Consider the following 23,454-nt stretch of genomic DNA (forward strand, 5'->3'; position numbering starts at 1 on the left):
AATTCCAGGTAAACGCTTCTGATATCTCGATTGAGCAATTTGATAATTGCTGGGTAATGAATGCCACAGACAATTCCAGGAGATAGCTTTGACGACCACTTAAGTTTTGCAATTTTCTTATGCACGTGCTGTTGGACAGTTCAAGTATCAAGTCTTCTAACTCTTTAATTTAATATTATTCATTAAAAATACAGATGTGTTAGTCAGTATATTGCCGTTTACCAGTACTGTACATAGCCTTATTTAAACATGGAATTGTTTGCACACTCTTAGAAATGTCTAGTGACTTATAGTTCTTGGTCAACTTATCACGCAATGTTGTGTCTGTATGTACATAGATAATAATTATTTAAATACACACTTTCTTCAGCAAATTAAAAAAATCCATCTGGGGCATTACTGCATGTGACTTTTAGAATAGTTGCAAATGCTACACGTAAATTGCCCTATTTCCGTACTTGTAATTTTTAAAAACAATTTTTGCTTAGATAAAAGATAAATAATTCCTATATGAAGTAATGACTGGTTTCCGTGCACTATGCACTAGACAAGTAAGTTAGAATTACTCGACTCGACACAGGTGTTTTAGACACATCTTCAACTACATGTACCGTATTATAAAATATTAAAAATACTGTACTGAAAACAAAGAACAGCTTCAGGAACTGGGGTCAACATGAATTGCTTTAAATGCTTTTTCTATGGCCTTGCAGTTTGGACCATCTATATGTAATCTGTTGTAATATATTAGCTTACTAGTATCTTATAATGCAAGAGTGAAAGAGCATCTTCCCAGATTCTAGAAAAAGAAAATTGTCCCAAAGTTTCATCCATCTTGTTTGTATTCAGAATTAGTATGGATAGGATGAGAAATTTATCATCCTAGTAACATACAAAGTGTTTATATATATATAAAAACAAATGCTCTTTATGGTTATAATTGGCGACATGTCCGGTATTCGTACTCGACAGCGAAAGCTGCATTAAGGGCATGAAAGGGCGGATGGACCCTCATTAAGCACACTTCATCATCATCAAGCTGTTGCTCTATAGTAACTTACCTGTGACACAATGAAGTCGGGCAAAATATAGAACAAGTATTTATATTTAATGCTAACTTTTTGCCCAACTTAGACTATAAACTGACATTAACTAGATCTATAGCATCTTTTCATTGCTTTTCGTATCTTTCAACTGATTTAAATAAAGGGCTTCATTAGGAATAATACAATGATTTTGTTCATTACCTTTGCAGTATAAATAATAGAAGGAGCATCATAACTAGGGCTATCTGATTTGTACGAACCCCCCCCCCCCCCCCCAGTATAAATCAGATTGCTGAGTGTTTTGATGTTCCATAGGCAACAATAAAAACATGTTCCCTGTTGTCTCAGAAAAATAGTAACCAATGAACGAGCATCTGATTATGACATTTCTATAGTTACCCCTTTCTCTGTAGTCACATTAAGTAAACCCCAGAACAAATGTGCCAATCGGTAATACCTGCACTCCAGTTAACGCCCTATGCATGTATGTGTGTACGATTTTACTCTGGCCTATTTTCAACAGGAAGGTCCACAAACTATGATACAATGGGTATTTAAAGAAATAAATAAGAGTCAATGATTAAACAAAATACTTTTTTTAACATTAGATAATACTACACTGAATAATTAAAACAATGGAATAACAAAACAATAAGTAATAAATAATCAAACAAAGAATAATAGAACAAGGTATAACAAAACAATAAATAATGAATAATCAAACAAAGAAAGAATAGAATACAATGTAGTTATAATGAATGATCAAACAAAGAATAATATAACAAGGAATAATCAAGTACAAACAATAAAACAACAGAATAATCAAACAAAGAATAATCAAACAAGGAATAATCAAACAAAGAATAATAGAATAAGAAGTATAATGAATCAATGAATAATCAAGCACAGACTACCAAAATAAGAAATAAATGGGAATAATAAAGCTATGAATAAACAAAACAAAGGATAATCAAGAAATGTTGAAACAAGGAAAAATCAAGTAAGGAATGACAAAATTTATCTAAAAAAATAAATAGTTGATAAAAACTATAAATGATTGAAGAATACTAACTACAGATGAAAATAATTATGATTAATAAACTTTGTTAACCAAAAGCTTAAAACATGTTTCAAAGAAGAGTTACCAAATATGAAGAACAATAAAATCAACATATTTTAATTACCAGCTTTGACAGCGCACTCTGTTTAGAAGAGCAAGTAAAAAATCGTTGCTGGTAATGGTATTTGAACACCACAGTAAAACTGTCAATCTTCCACATCTTAAACCAGTGTACTTCTACATCATACACCTCATTAATATGCTAATTTATGTCAAAAATGAAGTTTAAAATTAGTCACATGTCAAATAATGCTATTAACAACACTTCCCATTTTCAATTTCCCCATGTAAGCTATTGTTTTGTTATAGTAATAAACATTTCAGTCAAAATATTAATTTGATTTTCAAGTTCTATATATGAATGTGTTAAATGTTATAGTGAATAGAAGCTGAAAATTTATACAATATATAAATTAAACTTCAGCAGCATTGACATCTTTATTAAACAAAGGACATGAATTTTAACATACATTATTCAATAGCTTATCTAATGGATAATGTGTATTAGAACAGTTTATTTAGTAATAAATCTACAATACAGATACAAAATACATCAACATTAAGACTCAATCATTATGCTACTTCTTTTTTCCATGGTATGGTACAGTATGTATCGGCCACTGTGGTGTAGTGGTTAGCATACTGGCATGCCAATTTTTTTTCATGAGACATATATATATTTCTATCAATCATATAAACTGTACTGTAGAAAATTAACATATTAGACCCATCGACATTTATAACATTTCAATAAAAAATTATTTAAAATATAAAAATGGTGCACTGGAATAAAATAAGAAGAAAGCTGCCTATTTTACACCTAGCCTATTGCATACATACAGTAAAGATTTTTAAAGCAGCATGCCTCCAGATTCATGTTAAATTTCATGAAAATTTTCAAAATGTATTTAAAAGTTAAATATTGTGTAATGAATAAAGAAAGTAATTAACACATTGTTATCAGAATTTAAATTTTAAGTAAAAACCATAGAGGTAACCGTAAATATATGTGAAAATCAGACATGCAATAAATACTGCAAAACAGTCATTAACAGCACATCACATGTAAATAATATTGCTTGAATCTTTAATAATTTTACTTTTCTTAAAATCTTAGTAATTTTTCTCAAGTTTAATTTTCTTGAAATATTTTGGCTCATCTGGAGGCATGCAGCTTTATTAAAGTTTTGTATAATTTATTCCAATACTTTCAGTATTGTGGAATTTGAGTAAACCACAAAACCCTTAACCTGCAGGAATTTAAAGTGATTAGCCTTTGTCACAATAATATAGCCTTTACCACCAGTACATAGCCTTTGTCACCAGTATTATAGCCTTTGCCATTAGTATATAGCCTTTGCCATCAGTATATAGTCTTCACCACCAGTATATAGCCTTTGCCATTAGTATATAGCCTTTGCCATCAGTATACACCCTTAGCCACCAGTATACAGCCTTTACCACCAGTTTACAGCCTTTACCACCAGTATATAGCCTTTGTCATTAGTATATAGCCTTCACCATTATGCACCAGTATACACCCTTAGCCACCGGAATATAGCCTTTACCACCAGTATATAGCCTTTGTCATTAGTATATAGCCTTCACCATTAAGCACCAGTATACACACTTAGCCACCAGAATATAGCCTTTACCACCAGTACATAGCCTTTGTCACCAGTATTATAGCCTTTGCCATTAGTATATAGCCTTCACCATTAAGCACCAGTATACACACTTAGCCACCAGAACATAGCCTTTGTCACCAGTATTATAGCCTTTGCCATTAGTATATAGCCTTCACCATTAAGCACCAGTATACACACTTAGCCACCAGAATATAGTCTTTACCACCAGTATACACTCTTTGCCACCACAAAATAGCCTTTGCCATTAGTATATAGCCATTACCAATACTATATAGCCTTTGTCACTAGTGTACAGCCTTTGCCACCAGAAAATAGCCTTCCCACCAGAATATAGTCTTTACCACAAGAAAATAGCCATCCCACCAGAAAATAGTCTTTACCACCAGTATATACTCAGTGCCATCAGAATATAGCCTTTGCCATTAGAATTCAGCCTTTATCAATAGTATATAGCCTTTGTCACCAAGTTATAGCCTTTACCACCATTTTACAGCCTTTGCCACCAGCATAAAGCCTTTACCACTATTTTACAGTCTTTGCCACCATTTTACAGTCTTTGCCACCAGTATACAATATTTGCCACCAGTATCCAGTGTATAGCCTTTGCCACAAGTATAAAGCCTTTACCACTATTTTACAGTCTTTGCCACCAGTATACAGCCTTTGCCACCAGTGTATAGCCTTTGCCACCAGCATAAAGCCTTTACAAATATTTTACAGTCTTTGCCACCATTTTATAGCCTTTGCCACCAGTATATAGCCTTTGCCACCAGTATACAGCCTTTGCCACCAGTATACAACCTTGATGGCTTGTGTGATTTAGTGGAACTTTCTTACGTGACACAAATACTGTTGTCAAGGGAGCAGACTTTTTGATTATTATTTGATCAATTACAGTTTTTGTAAAAAGCAAAACAAAATGCAGAAATACCAGATTAGAACAAAAACAACAGATGTAGATTTATTCAAAGTCAGGTTTTAAACATCCATATCCTATCAAAATACAATTAAAATTCAATGTTACGCTAGTCATTATGCAAAGTCAAAAAACTTTCAACAATTTAAACTTTTAAACATATCAAATAAAATATTCTCTTAGCGTTTTTAGCAAATAATCTTTGTAATGAGATTAATACAAAAGTAATAATAATAATATCTAAAAAGTAACTTCACAAAATACAGTACAGATTACAATTTAGAGTACAATATGTTTAGATATTGCAGGGTAAAAAGTTCAAATACCAGTGAGCATTTCAATAATCACAAATTCTTGTAAGTGCAAGTAATAAATTACAATACACCTGAAATATACTTTTACAAGTAAAAAAAGAAATGAACAAATTAACTATTTTTCTGTTTTTCCTTTCAAGCATGTTCATATATTTATTAAGAAGTTTGTTTATATATTTAGTTTTAAGCTTATTTATATCATAAATAACCATTTAAGATACTTGCAACAGTTATATGACTCCTATAAATGTTTGTAAGTTTGTTTATTATAATCAGAATCACTGTTAGGGTTGTATTACAAGCAACAGTCAACTGCAACTTATCTGCAGGGGAATTGGTTGCTGAATGACAACTGCTAATGCTAATTTTACTAACTTGAAAGATATTTTCGACCAATTTCATCAAACTTTAGATAAGGACCTGAAACACAACAGAAATTAATTTGGATTGTCAGGCAAATTTTTTAATCATAACTATACTGAAATTGACTCTATTTTCCATTGGATGTTAATAAATAGTTTTATTACTCATTATACAATGATTACACCCTCCTGTTTCGTAAACATCTGAAGTCATTGTAGTAGAACTGCTTGCAATCCATTTTAACTCTGAGATGAGTATGAACAATCATCAAGGTGTTCCGATTAAAACAATTGTATATATATGGTCATATAACCTGTCAAAAGTCCTTATAACGAATGTACAACACAGCACCATTGTTGTCTCTAATTAACCAATAAATTTGCATCAGCGTTTTTACATAGATAATATAAATGTCATCAACATCATTGATGAAAGAAAATTGATGTTTCAAACATGCTGTATTATAATTGATTAAAGTACGTTTCCTAATTTACCTTTCTTAATATTAAGCTAGAGTTGCGTATAATACTGCACATTTGTTATGGTGCTTTTCATTGGATAATTACAACATAAATATAGGATTTTATACACGGCCACTGTCAATTTATAAAGAAATCTTCATTTTTTTCTTTAAAAAAAAAGATGTTTTCAGTATTATAAATTTTGCTATAAGTTATTCTCAACTGGTTATATGACTGTATATAAATGTTTGTTTACAATATAACCCTCACCTAGTGGCTCAGGTTATACTAACAAACAACCATTTATAAAGGGTCATATCTTTATAACTAATAGTAAAAGTGTCACCATTGTGCTTAAGTGATAAGTGCTTTTATATATTCAGTAAGAAGACTTAAGACTTTATATAATACATTAAATATTAGCTATAATGTTTATGTGCCAAGAATAGTTTTATATATGAAACCCTCAGACAGATGACATGAAGAATACTACAATGTCATACAAGATGTTACCGTAATTAAAACTCAACAAAAACACCCCCACTTTCAACATCTTCACACGGGACAGTCATAAAATCTTCTGTAAATGCAGTCGAATACAACATTTGCTAGGCTGTTGACATGTGCATACACCTTACGCTAGCCTCATATAGATGTGACAATTAGTTTGACCAGGAACCTCCCAATATTTTCATTTTACCCACCATTTTCCTAGGTTGAAAATTATGTTCTACCAAAACCAGTATAGTCTTTAATGTCATGATGACATCCAACATTTTGTTTCCAAATCATTATTTCTTTTCTTTTTTGTAGGTTCCTTTTCTTTAATTGCTAAATACTTTGCTTCACATTCCGTAACTTTAGGTTTTCAACATTCTTTGTGCTCTTTTTATAATCTTTGGCTTCTTTTGTAACATCTATCTTCTCTTCTGCTGTTTCTTCAAAGACATTCTGAAATAATCATTGCAAGCTATATTACTATAATAAGTATACTACAATAATTCTGATAGCGGTACAGTGAGTAAAGCATAGAAATTACAAATGTTTGGATCTTCAAACTTTAATTTATCCATTATCATCCTTGAAAGCTTGAAGTGATATTGACTATAAGTTCTGTAAGTAATGTAACAACAGTAAAAGTGCTTTAGAGAATATATAGCTTTGAAGTCTTTGTATACATTACAGACAGGAACTTTTCTTTTCAGTAAAGTACAAAGAAATAAAACATTTTATCCTTCAGCCATGGCTTATTGTAACTTTGCTGCCAGTATAGCCAGGCAAGCATGCACTTCAGTGCACAGAATAGACCATTCCAAATTAAAATCCTGGCAAATCCGTTAAACAAATTCAGCTGGATATCATGATAATTTGATGCAAAATCTTGCTTCTAGGGAATAACGCATCCAAATTCCATTTTTAGAAATATCTTTTCAGTTGCTTTTTTCTCTCTAGGTTTAACTTTTTGTTTTACAGAATCTTAGTAAAATTTTATGGATTTTTTCTTATTTACTACTGTATAATCATACAGTTTGATAAATCTTTCAAAGACACAACATAATGTTGAAAAACGTTGAACATTTTTTACAAGCAATTTCGACATGACTACTCATATAGCTTAATATAGTAAGATAATAAAATGGTAAAAGGTGTATAAATTATAGTATGGATGTCCTTAAACGTAAAACAACCTCAATTAACAATGTTGTAAAATGTTGACTTCCATCTATCTCCCTGTCACCCCCTGTATTGTTACTAGTGCATTTAGACAAATGACGATATACGGGGGTTACTTCAAGTGGTATGTATCCCTCATTAATATTGTGTCAAGGTGGGCTCGAGGCCGAGTACCGACACACACATACCAATATATCACAACTCTTAGTTCACCTTAACCTAAGGCTATAATTATTATCTTCCTAAATAAAGGCAAAACTTGCTACATTAAGAATGTGTCAACAAATATATATTAAACAAACTTAAACAATAACATACATATTTCAGCTTACAAGATCATAAGATATAAAGGTGTTTTTTTAACTTCTTACACACAAAGGAATACTTACAACAGTTTTAAACTAATAATTTTAGGGTTGTTGTTGAAAACAAAATTTTCACATTTTTTCTTAAATTCATATTTATTTAATCAATTTACATACAAAGAGACAGTTCCAAGTTCAAAATCCACAAAATATAATACAATGGACACAGGGTGAAAAGACAGACACAGAAGCAATATTCTGCAAAACAAACATTATTCAATAATGAGACCATGTGATCTAAATCAAATAAATAATACAATACCAAATTTTCATTTCAAAGACAGTATCTTTCATGATTACAGTATAATCCAATTTTTTTCTCTAAAAATTTCAAAACATAACCACGCTTCATTAACTTGTAACATTCAGTGGGAAATATTTCAACAGAATCAGGAAATATTTCAACAGAATGAAATACTCAGCAATTCATTTTTCTATAGATTAGATGTCTCATTTATCAATTTTTTTTTTGTATTGTGCGTAGGTTTTTTTCACTTGAATTTTCTCGATAATAATGTCTTACAGTGACAGTAAGATGCCAATTTACCGGAAACCATCCGTCATAATGAAACCCGAACAATTCTAAATTAACAATCTTTCTTCCTGTAATTTGAATGAATGAAAATTTAATCATTGAGGGATAATAAGAACAAAACTTGTTAAAAAATAACATTTGAAAATAAAGTTTGAACGAAAAAGAAACATGTGAGTTAATAAGATAGTATCGCTATGTAATTATTCATTAGCCTAAAACTAAGGCAAATCTCATTCATAAAATTCATCTGATTATACCAAATATAGACATGAATTACTACATTTTTTTTGGTAAAAAAACCCCAAAACAACAACAAAATACAAAAACAGGCAATTTAACATGTTTATGATGTCAAATAGGATAATATCAATATGTATCTGGTACATGTTTATAACATCTCATTTCTTTAATCATTATGTTCTTTGTTTAGACATTTTACTTAGCGTATCTCAGGCTGATAGAGCCTTGTTAGCTATTCAACTATGCATCACGTAATGACATTTAATACAGTCGCCCCTCTAGGGCAAGATTTCGGGATAAAATTTGAATTGATATCTTAATATCCACTATTTAAATGGTTACTTATCAACACAAAAGCTTTTACTGGACAGGAAATGATATAATTAAATGACTTGCCGCTACCTAAAGTAAATACAATCGTGTGATATAGAGGTATCCAACTGGAGGGGGTGGTAAAAGGAACAGCCATAAAGTGACTATAGGATAGAATGTAAAAGTTTTAATGCATGAATTATGCACATTTATCTTTGAACCAATTTTAGATGGGTGAAAATCATGTGGTAATGTTCCAGCTTTAATGGTGGAGGAATATCCCCATCTGCCCTTCTGTGCACATGCAAGAATCCATGAAAGCCTATTGCCATTTGTCTTCTGCAATCTTGCTGGATAGTTTCCTCAGATGAAGGAATTTAAAATCCATAACAGGATTTGTTTAGACAGAGGTAGGTGATTCAAAGTTAGCAACCATAACCAACCAGCCATGTAGACCTTTGAACCATAACCAATCCACCATAGCAAAATAGGACCCATAACCCACGAGGCATGCAGGCCTGAAACTATTATATATTATAACTATATCATGGAAGTGTCACATTGACCTTTAAGCTGCTGTATTTCTGAAAAGAGCTTGTCAAGCTTTAATTTTTTAACTGTCCACAATCAACATTGATAATTTAAAGTTGGTCAGCCAAATATATACAATGTACATAGAACCTGGTCTGTAGAGATATACAGGCTAGCTTGGCTGTAGGGATATCCAGGCTAGTCTGACTGTTTACTGATGGCAAAGGCTAAACACTTTCAGTAATTTTTGTTATCATCAAAAATAAATGAAATGGAAAGACCGAAACCAGTAGTAAAAATTGAGCCGTGTCACGACAAAACCAACATAGTGAATACACACTGCCTTGAGTGTGATATTTTCAACAGTCTGATCAGGATCCATGCTGTTCGCTTACAGACCCTATAACAAGTAGAGAAACTGATAGCGAACAGCATGGATCCTGATCAGATTGCGTGGATGCGCAGGCTGGTCTGGATCCATGCTGGTCGCAAACCCATTATGTTGGTTTTGTCGTGACGCGGCTCATTTGTGCACACATCACAATGAACCATTATATATATATATGTTACATGTCGACATTTTACTGAACTACTCCAGTCCTCTTGAAAACATTTTAAAATTCTGACATTACCATTATCATTACTTTTTTCTGCAGGAATAAAAACAACAAAACTTTTTGAAATGAATATTTGAAAATATCACACTCAAGGCAGTTTGTATCCCACAAGGCTATTGGAGTAATTTGTTCATTTATTTTAATGAAGTTTAAATTGTTTATAAGTATAACATGTTGAAGTACCAAAAATCCAGCACTTCATCTGGAATAAAAATAAAAGATATTATCATTATGCCTGAAAGCATAGAAATTATAACTGATACATAGAAAAGCTTTACTTATGTTCTTACAACGCTCAAATGTATTCTAAAATTAAATGTCCTTCTAAATGCATATATGTGTTAATTACAAGCAATGTATGATACATTCTTGAATAAGATATAATGAAAAAATATACATTATTCTCTAAAAAAACACATTTAAAACATTGATATAATTATAAGATACATTATTTTCTAAAATAACTAGAATAAGATACACTAGAGTCAAGTCAAGTCAAGTCAAAAGATTTATTCAGTAAATAAAGGCCACCGGCCCAAAATACATGTCATACAAAATATGGTATTTAACATTATAAAGTTGTGTCTTTTACAAGTTTTTACAATCATTACATTTAAATGCTACTGTGCTATAGATATCATGAGGTATTAAATATAAGTAGAGATTTTCTTTATTATAAAAATATCAGTTGATGAAAGTAATTCATAAAAGTTATGTAGTTCATTTCCGGAATTATACCAGTCTAGATAAGACACATTATTCTCTATATCAACATGAATAAGATACACTGAATAAGATAATTCACTCTGTAAATAAACATAATAAGATACACTATATAAGATACACTATATAAGATACATTATTCTCTAAAATAACAAGAATAAGATACAATGAATAAGATACATTAATATTTAAATAAACATGAATACCAGTAGGTATAAAGCTTCTTATGAAATATTTAATGAAATATACAAACATATTTCTTTCATACAGGTAATTTAAATGTATACTTTTTCAATTTTTCATAAAATATTTTTTGAATTAAATGTTAGAAGATATAATTACATGTATAGCATTATAAGATTCAAATTTTCTTGAATAACATTCAAGAATTTGATACAGAATTCTCTAAAATAATATTAATTACTAAATTAGATACATTTTTCTCTTAAATGACATGAATAAAATAAATAAATAAGATACAAATATACATTATTCTCTGAAAGAACAGAAAAATATTCAATGAATAAGAACTACAAGGTGTCATGATTACTCTTCTTTCAAAAGAAAAACATTTTGTTGGCACATTTACAATGCATGAAATAATTATGCCGTAACTTTTTATCTTTTTAACTGCTTGTAATATCTCAATTATTTAAAATACAAAAAATATCTCACTTTTGGGAGCTAAAAATAGCCTACATCAAGTACATGTATCTCTCTTTTGGGCAATAGAAATACAGTAAATATTTCACTTTTGGACAAAAGAAAATACAGTAAATATTTTCATTTTGGGGACAAAGAAATACAGCACGTTGCTAAGCTTCGCTTAAAGTTAATACATGTACAACCAAAAAATTAAACTGGACTGGAATCTTATTGTTTTACACATAGCTTGGTTTTATGTCCTAAAATCAATTTAGTAAAAATATTTTCATTTTAGAAACCAATATTATCCTAACATTTCAGATAAGTGTAACAAAATATCATGCCTGCCCAGTACAATATGAGATCATGGTTGTAAAAACAACAAATACAACAACAACAAATGCATCAAGAAAAACACGAATAAAAAATCACCAATTTCTAGAAACATTATGGCAAGAAAAAAAAAGAACAGAGCCAAGGGATGGAAACTCAAAGGTTTTTATTAGAGACAAAGTAAGAAAAAAAGGTATAAAGTAAGAAAAAAAGGTATGGAAAAAATGAGCACATCTTGAAATTCAATTAGAACTGATACAAATTCAAATGACTGTCAATCAGTGGGGTTTGTTGATTCAATCTTCAACAATTACTTGTATAAGTAGAAGATGAGTGTTAAAGGAAGATAAAACCATAGGTAAGTACTTACAATATTATCATAATATCTTCATATATCAAACGTTTATTTTATGAAATGATATATTTCCTGTTGCTTACAGTTTTTTTCATACCTTATGTTTAAACAGTATATTTATACAGTATCAAAAACAAACATTTAAAACAAGTTGTTGGACCTTTGATAACAGATGTTATGTAACAATTTCAAAGTATTAAAGGGTTTGATACAAAACTATTATATATTAATGTTGAATATCATATTATAAGTTGTAAAATTATTCTTTTTTCATCAGCTTTTTTATTCATTTAATACTTCAGTCAAGTTAAAGGATGCCAATTACAGGTAGCTCATAATCTCCCACTCTACCCCCTAAAAAAAATTTTTTTTCTTCTGTTGATGCTGAAGAAAATCCTAAAATGATGATAAAAAGAGGAAAAGGGCCTGGCACATAGGAAAAAAAAATGAAATACAATTATAATTTGCACATTTGCAATCCTTTGGCCTGCTGGATTTCGTTATTTGATTTAAAATCGGCCTGATCTGTAAATAGACAAGAGCAGGAAGAGATGCATTATGGGTCTTAAAATAATTTAGATTGTAAGTCCATGTAAACATCTCTCTAAAAATATCTTTTTTTATCTGTATTCTGGCTATGACTTTATTTAAAATTGCACTAAAAAAATTGTTTTTCATATTGTATATATTTGTTTGATCAGGAAGTTGTAAGAAAAAAGTATTCTCATTTTGTCACTAATTTGAATGACTATAGATAGAAACGAAGTTTACGGTAACTCTAAACAGGAATAGCTTAGATTTTTTATATTTTGTTAAATACTTGTTGAATGGATTTTAAAATATCTTTATAATGAACCAAGAGTTTTTACACAACAATCAAAATACAAGTAACAACTACATTAACAGCACTCCTTCCACCAGTAGCTGAATAAGTTATTGGCAGAAAATAAGTTTCCCTCCAAAACATAGCACATATCTTCCCTCCAAAAAGAAATCTTCAATAAGAAGTCAAGAAATAAGTATTGCCAGATTGATAGTAAATGGTAGTGACCAGCCCCTACGGCAATGTTTCAAGTGGCTGTGATATCCGAGTCCAGTTCTCACATCTGTTTGACCTTAAGCTTTACTAATCAAAGTTCAAACATTGCCCGAAGTTTATGACAGGAAGAACTACTTATTCTGCTCCCATCTTCCTCACATTAAACTTCTCAATATTTGAAAGAAATCATCAGTCTTAAATATTGAATTTAATAAATCTTCAAGGACAAGACAAAATATAAAGAAAATAGCCAAGGCTTCAAAACTAAGTGTGAATTTTATAACTTTACACTTCCTCTGTGACCCTGACAGATTCAGCCCTTCCTTAAACTTCTTTGTCCAAGAAGCTTGTCTTCTATTTTATTATCCTTAGACCATTTTATGTGTTTTCTAAGCTTTTGTATTGTTTTTACATATTGAAATCACTACAGCTTTCAGTATGGTTAGTTTTCTTTTAATCAAATTCCAACTTTCATCACTAAAAATAAAACATATTCTAATCATTTCCCATGTGTTCAACAAATATCCCATCCCTTGTGGGATCTCCACAAGTGATAGTAACTTCCCCACATCTCTTTCCTCAAACTATAAATAAACTGTTCAAAATTCATAGCTGAAAAAATTATTTACGTAAAAGCAGGACAAGGGTTTATACTATGATTACTGCATTTAAAAAGATATTCTCTAAGCTCAAACTCAGATCTTGGGTATTTGAATGGTCAGAAATGCCACAAAATGTCCACTGGCCAATGAAAATCCTCAGATTTGAGACAGAACTCAGAAAAAAAGTTTTATAACCTCCAGGCCAGATGTAAATGCAACAACTTAAGCCCTGGCTACCGGCAATAATCAATTATCTTTTAGACATTTTTCTTAAAATACGAGAGAGATTTGAAGGACAAAAACAATATAAAAACAAAGAAATGATGGCAGTGAGTTAGAATAAAATAAACTCCCATAATTCCGGGAACAATTTTCCAAAAGACTGCTCTACAGTAAACCTATTATCTAACAAATATCTTTGGTCTGAAAGTCAAATCTTCATCAAAAGTGTGCTCAATTTCATGAGATGTCTCAATTTAAATGCATATAAAATGCAATTTTATCTCATTTCAAACCGATTCTTTGTGTTTTCCTGAAATTGACAAGAATTCTGCCCAGTAATGGCCATTTTAATTACCTTCAACTGCCATTACATTTAATAAATTAAATTGAAAGTACTAATTAAGGCACTAAGCAATTCTCTTGGGTTTTAACGAGAATTAAATTAACCTTAATTAAATATTCAAATAAATACACATTTCTGAGGACTATCCAGATCTCAATTTATTCTTTAACATGAGTAGAAATTGGCGTTTATTTTCTTTAGGGGGAAACAATCTTCATCACTTGATGATGAAATTTTCAAAAAAATAATTCTGTAGAAAATTTAGTCTCTAATTTGGTGTGATGAGGCTAGTAGATGGGAGAAAAATAGAAAACCATCAAACAATTTTCACTATCATATACTTTACCATGATATCAAATAAGAGATTTACAACACCTTCTAGAAAATTGTTTAATCAACTGAGAAATGGAACAAACAGAATGAAATTCTTGAATGACAATGTCAAATACTCTTATTTGTTTAACTTAAATAAGCTTGCTATAGTTCTTAAAGTTAACTTGTCCAGCTTCTATTTTACAGATAGTCAGTGAATTTCAAGATGAAAATTTGAACTTATGGTTTAATCATCTATACATAAATAAATGCAAAAACCTTGTGTTTCTTAGAATCTAATGGAATATGCATGGCACCATCTTCCAACAGTGGTCAGCATGTGATAAATATATCACTTACTGTGGTCTTAAGATGATGACTAACCAACAAGAAAGGCATTTACACGGTGACAGTGCTTAAACTTTCAGAATGGAGTAAAACAAAGAAAGTAGTAAATTCAACACTTATTTTTCAAAATTTTAGAATAACAAAATCAACTAAATAGTAAAATCTTATGTATTTCAATAATAATTTTGTAAAGAAATCAGATATGACAGTATTTGCAGCAGATTTACTTGACTCATTTCCTTAACAAGATTGAATCAAATTCCACATTTCAAAATTCAAGAAAACCTTTTTATTTTAAACCATCAGAGGTCTGACCACATTTTATGCACTAACAACACATTACTGAAAACATGTGGTTCTAATTTAACAAAAAACATCAGCACAACAGTGTCAAATTAATGCTGGCTTTATATTTCTCTTGATTCCAGTAAAACAATACCTCCAATAAACTCAATCAACCCATCGCCATTCTCTTTATGTGTTTAACCTATTAAATCCAGATCAAAATTTAATAAGATTCTGACCTGGAGTTTTAATCTGATTTTTTTTTCGAGAACCCACAAAGAATGCCAGAAGATAGTTATTACAAGCAACGCACTTACATGAAGTAGAAAACATTTGGCCGCGAAACAGCTGGCATTTTTATTATAAAAGTGAAAAAGTTCACACTTTAAAAACTACTTACATGAAATGATAAGCTTCTTTTTAAAATCAGCAATCAAATTTCTGGCACACTTAAGATTTCGACGTATTTATATATTTTGTTTCAAGGTTTTAAAAATATGAGTCAACCATTTTTTGTTGTTGCTCTATTGAGTCAATTTTAAAGCTACATGCCTCCAGATGAGTCAAAATATTTCAATAAAATCAAACATTAGAAAAATGTACTAAGATGTAAGGAAAAGTTTCAAGTTTCAAATAATATTATACATATGTTGTGCATTAATGACTGATTTTTCAGTATTTACAACTTTAATTCTACTGTATTACTAACGCAGTAGAGGCTATTTATGCATATTTGACAATTTTTTGATAATTTACGTGGTTTGTAAGTGCCATTCATAATGTGTAAATTGCTTTCTTTTGGTTACTTCACAATATTACACATTCAATACATTTTCAAAATTTTCATGAAATTAAGCATGAATCTGGAGGCGTGCTGCTTTAAAGCTGCATAAATATACAAGTGTGAAGGAGAACAAAAATTTTCCCCATGCACACTGGAAACAAAATTAAATGTATAATCTTTCATGTACAAATGATATTGTTAGCAATGAAAATACATAATTAACACATAATACCATGGAGTTATACAAAAATATCATATACTTATTTCTCTATTTGAATTCTATTATTTCAAATATAACCCTAATTATTCTAAATTTGTATAATTGACTTACTAAGAGTGCTTAAATATCTGAACCTCCACTGTAACTTTAAGGGGTTTCAAAATAACAAGATGGCAGTGGAGCAGCTTTCACTACTATTCTCAGTGCATGACAAAAAACAAGGGCCTGAATAATGTAAAATTTCCAATGTTCAAAATGGGCCATAATTCAGTCAAAATTCAAATTTAAGAGTTATGGGTTATGGACAGTGAACTCCTATTATGCTCTAAATAAGTGTGTGAAGTTTCAACCTGTTCCCAACAATAGTTTTGGAGATACAAGCTTGCACACAAAAACTTAACTGAAATGTGACAGCAACACTGACACATAGATGTGCAGGCCAGTCTGGCAAGTCAGGCCTGTGTTGAGGGCATGAAGCCCTCATGATACATAAACTTTCATTGATAATTCATTAATTATAAAATGTTTAATTTCACACCTAATATGAATCATATAATTTTAAACTGGACAAAATTGCAATGGCACTTATAATAGGGTGACAATAAATTACCTCTTAAAAATTCATTATCGAGATAAAAAAAAATTTAAACCTTTCACTCTTATTATTTTAAATTTAATTATATTGGTCACAAAAAAGGAGAAAAAATAGAAAAAACAACAAACAAACAAGTTGTTTTGGTCAAAATCATGAAATAAAATATCCCCTCATTATTACATCACTCAACAAGATTGCACTTATGCTACTTCCCATCAAAAACTATATAATAATATTTTTGTTGTTGTTTTTTTCCACATCAACCTATTTATGTCTGAATAGATTGTCTGCGTATAAGTTTATGCTGTAATATTTTATATGAGAAAAACTTATGAAGAATCGACTAGGATTTGATGGACAACAACAGGGGCGTATAGGTTTCATTGCCCTTGATCAACTTACATGATTTACCCTATAAAAATAATATATGTCTTATGAAGACATCATATTTCTCCTGCCATAAGTTCTTCAGCATCTGTAGACATCTGTCTCCATGGCACACGTCTGCTCTCCATCTCTTGTCATATCCCATAATTCAACTTCCTGTTTGGACAGCGTCTGCTTCCTGAAAGATTAAACTACAAAATGAAATTTTACACTTTTTCAAGATTCGCTTTGAAAAATGAAATTATTTGGAACAAGGTCTGCGGTTTGCATTCCTTCCTACTTCTATAGAACATTCCTGACTTCTCATTACTGAAGTGATTTCCTTTAATATCCTTTCTGCAATATTAAGCAATAAATCTTTCACGCCATTTTTCTAGGTTTCAATCTCCTCATTTTGTTCATCATTCTTTTATTGGTCAATGTATTCATGCAGTACCTTATATAACAAGCTTTCTGTTTATAAACTGTGACTGATAATCAATAGAAGAGATAAACTAGTTATAACAGTGTCTACCTCTAAACCAAGGAATTGTGGGTTCGAATCTACTTGGGTCACAACAATGTTTCCTCATATATAGAAAACCTTAAAAAAAACCTTATAATTGTTTTGAATAGATTCTAAGTTTTCAGTGTATTAAAGTTCAGGGACTTGAGGGTTTGCAGTCTTTTACTTCTAGATTTATCAAATATTCATTGGTTGCTAAAATAATATTCGGAGATGACAGGGCTGAGCAATGGGACCGACTGATTGGAAGAACACCGTATGACCATATACTAGAATATGTCATCTAAAAATCGTCTATAAAATTAATGAAAAATTGTTTAAAATATTGCAATTAGTTTTGTAATAAATTAGTTCTCTTTTATAACTGTTCCACTAAGCTCTTTTCTTTTTGGTTGGGTTAAAAATTGCACCAGCACAGTAACAATGTTACACTGCAACAATGACCCAACTTTTACTTTAAATTTATAAAGTTTCATCAGTATTGCGATATGTCCAAAGTAATCAATCCCAGTCTCAGGGTGGGAGGCTGTTGACCGGTTATCCATTTTTAACAAAAAATATGTGAAATATGTTTATGAATGAAAAGGAAATCGGGTGAGGTGATTTTTTTTGGCTTTTTTGTGTTTACATTTTGGACAAAATCCAGAGCATCAGGATGGCTGTTATAACTCTCTGACACCTAAATATTAAGATAACTGTTCATAAATAGAATAATGCCAAACCCATCAGAAATACCAAAATTTTTACATTTTACACCTTCCAATCATTAAAACGATTCATATGTTCAAAGGGCAAGGATAGGTTTTAGTGGTTTAAAACACTGACAATTTGTTCTGATTGGTCAATTAAAAAAATTCTGGAAATGCTGTATTTTTCAATTTTTATCTTACAACATTACATTTGGTGCTTAAAATTTCATTGTTATTATTAGGCTTGAAACAATGGTTTTATTTTTATACTGATGATTAAAATAAAAACTTGACACTATTAAAGATCAACACTAAGAGGGCGCTAACAATATAACCCCACAATATCCTGAAGCATAAAGCAGCCACAAGTGGCAGTTCATTAAAGTTTCAAAATCAAATTTTATTCTTTTTTCGAATAAACAATCAATAAATAAATAGAATTTCAAATGAACTAGATCTAGCATGAGTAGAGCAAAAAAACATTAATTCATCTTTATGAAAGTGTTGTACAAAGGATTTGAAATGTCACACAGTTATGAGAAAATTATGCTCCCATAAACATCTTTCAAAATCTCAGGATATTATTAAACAATCAAGATATTTTTTCTTTATTCATGTATTCTCTTATTTTCTTATTATTTTAAATCTTTGACCTTAGATAAAAAGCAGCAACATTACAATATAGCACACTTGCTCATTTCTCACATGTAGCTTACATATGAGGGGTTTATGGATCAACAATATGATACAATAGATTCAAAGATGTGCAAACATTTGTCATTTTAAGCACATTTATCAGATTATCAGCTTTCCAACCTGGCAACAGATTAAAGACATCATAAAGTGATTTTCATTCTGCTGAAATTAAAATTGAAAATTTCTGATCGACCCATTGCTAACCAATTTCATTGATCTTTGTTTTGAAAACATCCATTTGTCCAAACACACATAATTTCTATTGAAGTTTGGTAGTTTTTTATGTGTCCATAGATCACGATTTGGCAAGTCTCAACGGAAGCAAGAAAATAAATCTCCCACATCTGTATCATTCTACTGCCAACTCGAGACTGAAAACAGAATCTAAGGTGCTCATCATTTGTTCAAACTTTATACATATTTCCCACCCTGGAATACTGGTTCCTAATTTACCTGACTTAACTCCATTTGTATCTCAATGTCTTATTTTAGATTCTAATTTTTCATTATTGTAAAATTTCTATTTTCAACAATGATCAATTATATGAACTTTTTTTTTTGTATTTACTTGGAAGAAAAACAACATAATGATGTTTTACAGCAGACTCTATTACCTGTAAAACATGATAATAGATTAAACCTATTTATATTGTCTTTAATTTATTATATCAATTTGTATGAATTGTTTTTAAAGGCACTTTTGCCTATAATTCATTATTTCTGGATTTAAATATAACAAGAGTTATTCATCAGAATACACAGTGCTTTACAGTAAGAAAAGGGGCACAACTTTGTAAAAAGGGTAACCCAGAGTTATAGGACCTGCGTGCCCACTTTGTTAGATAATTGCAGAGAACAAGTGAGTAAAGTTTCAACATATTCCTTTTAGAAGTTTTGGTAATACCATAATTATAGCATGCAAAAGCACTAAAGTTAGATATGATGACAACACTGACACTGGGATGTGTACAATACCTCTCCCTATTCTTCACTATTAGGCTTAAAATATGGAGAATAATAAAGATTTATTGGTTAGCATTATTGTGAAATTGTTTGCCAATACCTCGCAACCTGCTGTTAACAAAATTAATAAGCCTTTGCCACCAACATAGAGCCAGAATGTGCAGCCTGAGCAGGCTCTATACTGTTGGTAGCTCAATTCTTGTACTTCGTTACTGTTATCCCTTAAAGTGTATACAGCTAGGTTTTGGCTGTTTGTACATAAAGAATACATCAAAAATATTGTTTGTAAAAAAGACGCTTGCATATTTCTTTAAGAGCAAATGATGCTTGCATGAAATCATTAGTAAACTATTAAAATTCTACTCAAAATAGCAGCATCATATTTTGTTCCAGAACATTTTATATTGTTTACAGTGAATATTCATATGTGTCAAATAATAAAGACATTCTAAGTCACAAGTATTCTGAGAATCCACCATGAGATTAAAGAAACAACATAATTTTACAATTTATAAATTTCGTGAAAATATTTGGTTAGATATAGCTTTCTTACAATAGTATACCAAATACATTCATGGGCTGTTCCAAATTCAAAAACAGGTACTTGTGTATTATACAAATTCAGAAAGGCATGATGATTATACTTGTTAGACAAGGCACCTACATTATCAATATACTGTTATACATTAATTTTCTTAATTGCCTAATTTTTTTTTTATCTATATTAAACAAAACTTATGAAACAATCAGACTATCTGCTTAACTTACTTTGTTGTTTTTTGTATTTTGTTTCTGACATTACCAAAATCATAGTAAAAAAAAAAGCAAACAGAAAAAAATTGTGAAAAAAAAGCAAAGCAAAAAGAAACAAAAAGCTGATAAAAAGCTAGACATGAAAAACGGAAGGAGTTTTCTAAAACATATCTTTTAACTTCAATGCTTTAAATCTTTCTTAAAATTTACTTAAGAGAAAAAAAAATCACAGTTGTTTTTTCTACTTGCGAAAACGTTTCAGTAATAAAACTGAGGCAAACTTTCTTAATAACCACTTCACTTCAAAAACCAAGCTACGGTACATTTCAAAAGAGAAAGTGCCGACAGCTGCGTTACTTTTTTTTTCTTTCCGAAACCAACTGTTATAGTGATCATCAGCGAGGAATTATATCATCTCTCCTCGCTAATATAGACCTTGTATACTTTAATATGATATTTCACGTAAGTTTTACTTCCGCTTGATTGTTTATATGTAAGGTTTCATTAATGATTAACAAACTTGGGTCGTAAAGCACATTCAGTACAAGGGGATTGGCTTTAAAAGAATTGGTGAAAAAAAATCTAACCTATTTATAACTGGTAACATTATTAGGAGCCAAACTGCTTAAGCTTTTTTATCTATTTTGAGCTCAGTTTTGACGAATTCTTTAATGGTAGTCAATGTAACAAAATAAATACAAATGTATGATAAGTATACAGTAAATATGATAATATATAAACCAAGTAACGGTTCAGAGGCAGATCTTTTATAATTGTTAACTAAGGGCATAAATTTTTACTTACAACACAGTTTTGTTTTTTTCTGTGTTTTTTTCAACAAAGTATGTTGTAAATTTAGTCCTTTCCCACTTGTTGAAGAGTACCAGTTAACATTCTCTACCCCAACTTTATGAAACATTTCCCATTGCAAAGGTTTAACTGTGTGGCCGTGGAGACATCATGTAGTTTGTCATCGTTCCTTACAGGCTCTGAAAAAGTGAAGAAACAAATTATGTTTTTAATATTTAACAGTTTAAAATCTTCACAATTTGAACAAATTATGTTTTCAATAATAAATAGTTTAAAATTTTCACTATTTGACAGAGTTAAAATGAAATTTTATACATACTTTCATATGGGAATCCCCTAAATTACATATTGATACATGCTTATATTCCTGTTCCAAGAGACTGACTTCCTCCCCTCACCCCCCATGGCAAACTGGCAAAAAAAAACCCACACCATGGCCATGGCAACCACTATCATTTGTTAAGAAGTGAGCATTTGGCACAGAAATATAGATTTAAATGAAAATTTTGAACTGAACTTAAAATAAACTTGAAATAAAATTCTGTTTGTTTGTTTGTTCCAGGTTTTACTAGGTTCCAAATAAAATCTAGGTTAACTGACAAATTTACTGTTAGGCAATAAGCGTTTATCACCATTAGCAATAACAAACAAATAAACCAACAGCGAAGTATTAATACAAAGACGGCAAAAGGCGGAAGGAAAGATTCTGGGAAAAATCATAATATATACTGCAAGACAAAGCGGTTATTTAACAGGCTTCAAGTGGCTTATTAGTGGAGAGCAGTGTTTATATATAACGGCACACTTTATGCTCCTTCACAAAGAAATGACATGCACATGCTCTATATCAAACCTATGATAAAACATAGAAAAAACATTTCCCATAGCACAAACATAACAAAAACATACATTGTTGTGTGTGTATGTGTGAGTATTTAATACCTACAGCATAAATTATAAAGATAGAATGAAAGATTCATAGTATATCATTATTGCATCATATAGAAAGAAAGATTTATCATAAATCATTATTGAATCATATAAATTCACAAAATATTACATTCATTTGAATAAATATCTGGAAATTTCATTTGTTTCGGCAATTGGTTTAAACATATTTATTTAAGCTCGATTGGGAAACAAGCTCTTGCAACTTATATTAAACACTTTCGAGTCTGTTGGGAAGTTCAATTGTTTTAGAAATTTCAATTTTTTCAGCAATTTCATTTTTTTTAGCAATTTCAATCAATTATTTAAACATTTCAATTGCTTTTAGCAATTTCATTTGTTTTAGCATCAGTATTTTTTTAGTAATAAACAGGTAATTCCTGTAATCTGCACCAGTGATGACCAGTATCTTCTCAAGTAAAGTTCAATTTCTTTACATGAATCTTTTGTTTTTTCTACAATAGACATGATGGAAAAATTGTGAAAAAAAAATTGTCACAGAAAAAACATGCACTGGAAACCAGGACTCAAACTCAACTCTACCCACACTGCCAATTATGTTAACTAACAAAAATATATGTTACCATATTAACAGCATACATATCAGATATAGTTTCTCTCATCAAAGTACCTCAAACTTACTATATTCCCTAACATAAAGCTGAACAAAGAGAACAAAAGAAAAAAAACTCAAGTAAAAATGCATACAAAATTGTCTTAAAATGAAAATTGTATGTTTTTATCTGAAGATAAT

General features: G+C 30.3%; 1 long non-coding RNA gene across 1 annotated transcript in view; it reads right to left on the minus strand.

The window, feature by feature from the left end:
* Positions 1 to 4,421: 4,421 nt before the first annotated feature.
* Positions 4,422 to 23,454, minus strand: part of LOC132731353 (uncharacterized) — a 94,243-nt gene continuing 75,210 nt past the window's right edge. The window contains exons 7-9 of the long non-coding RNA XR_009625879.1: positions 21,747 to 21,931; positions 17,352 to 17,514; positions 4,422 to 6,820 (exon numbers count right to left, since the gene is read on the minus strand). This is a non-coding gene — a long non-coding RNA (uncharacterized LOC132731353). The remainder of the gene's footprint in view (positions 6,821 to 17,351; positions 17,515 to 21,746; positions 21,932 to 23,454) is intronic.

Source organism: Ruditapes philippinarum, unplaced genomic scaffold, assembly GCF_026571515.1.
Source record: "Ruditapes philippinarum isolate M1 unplaced genomic scaffold, ASM2657151v2 ctg5_1_1_1_1, whole genome shotgun sequence".
Lineage (NCBI taxonomy): Eukaryota > Metazoa > Mollusca > Bivalvia > Venerida > Veneridae > Ruditapes > Ruditapes philippinarum.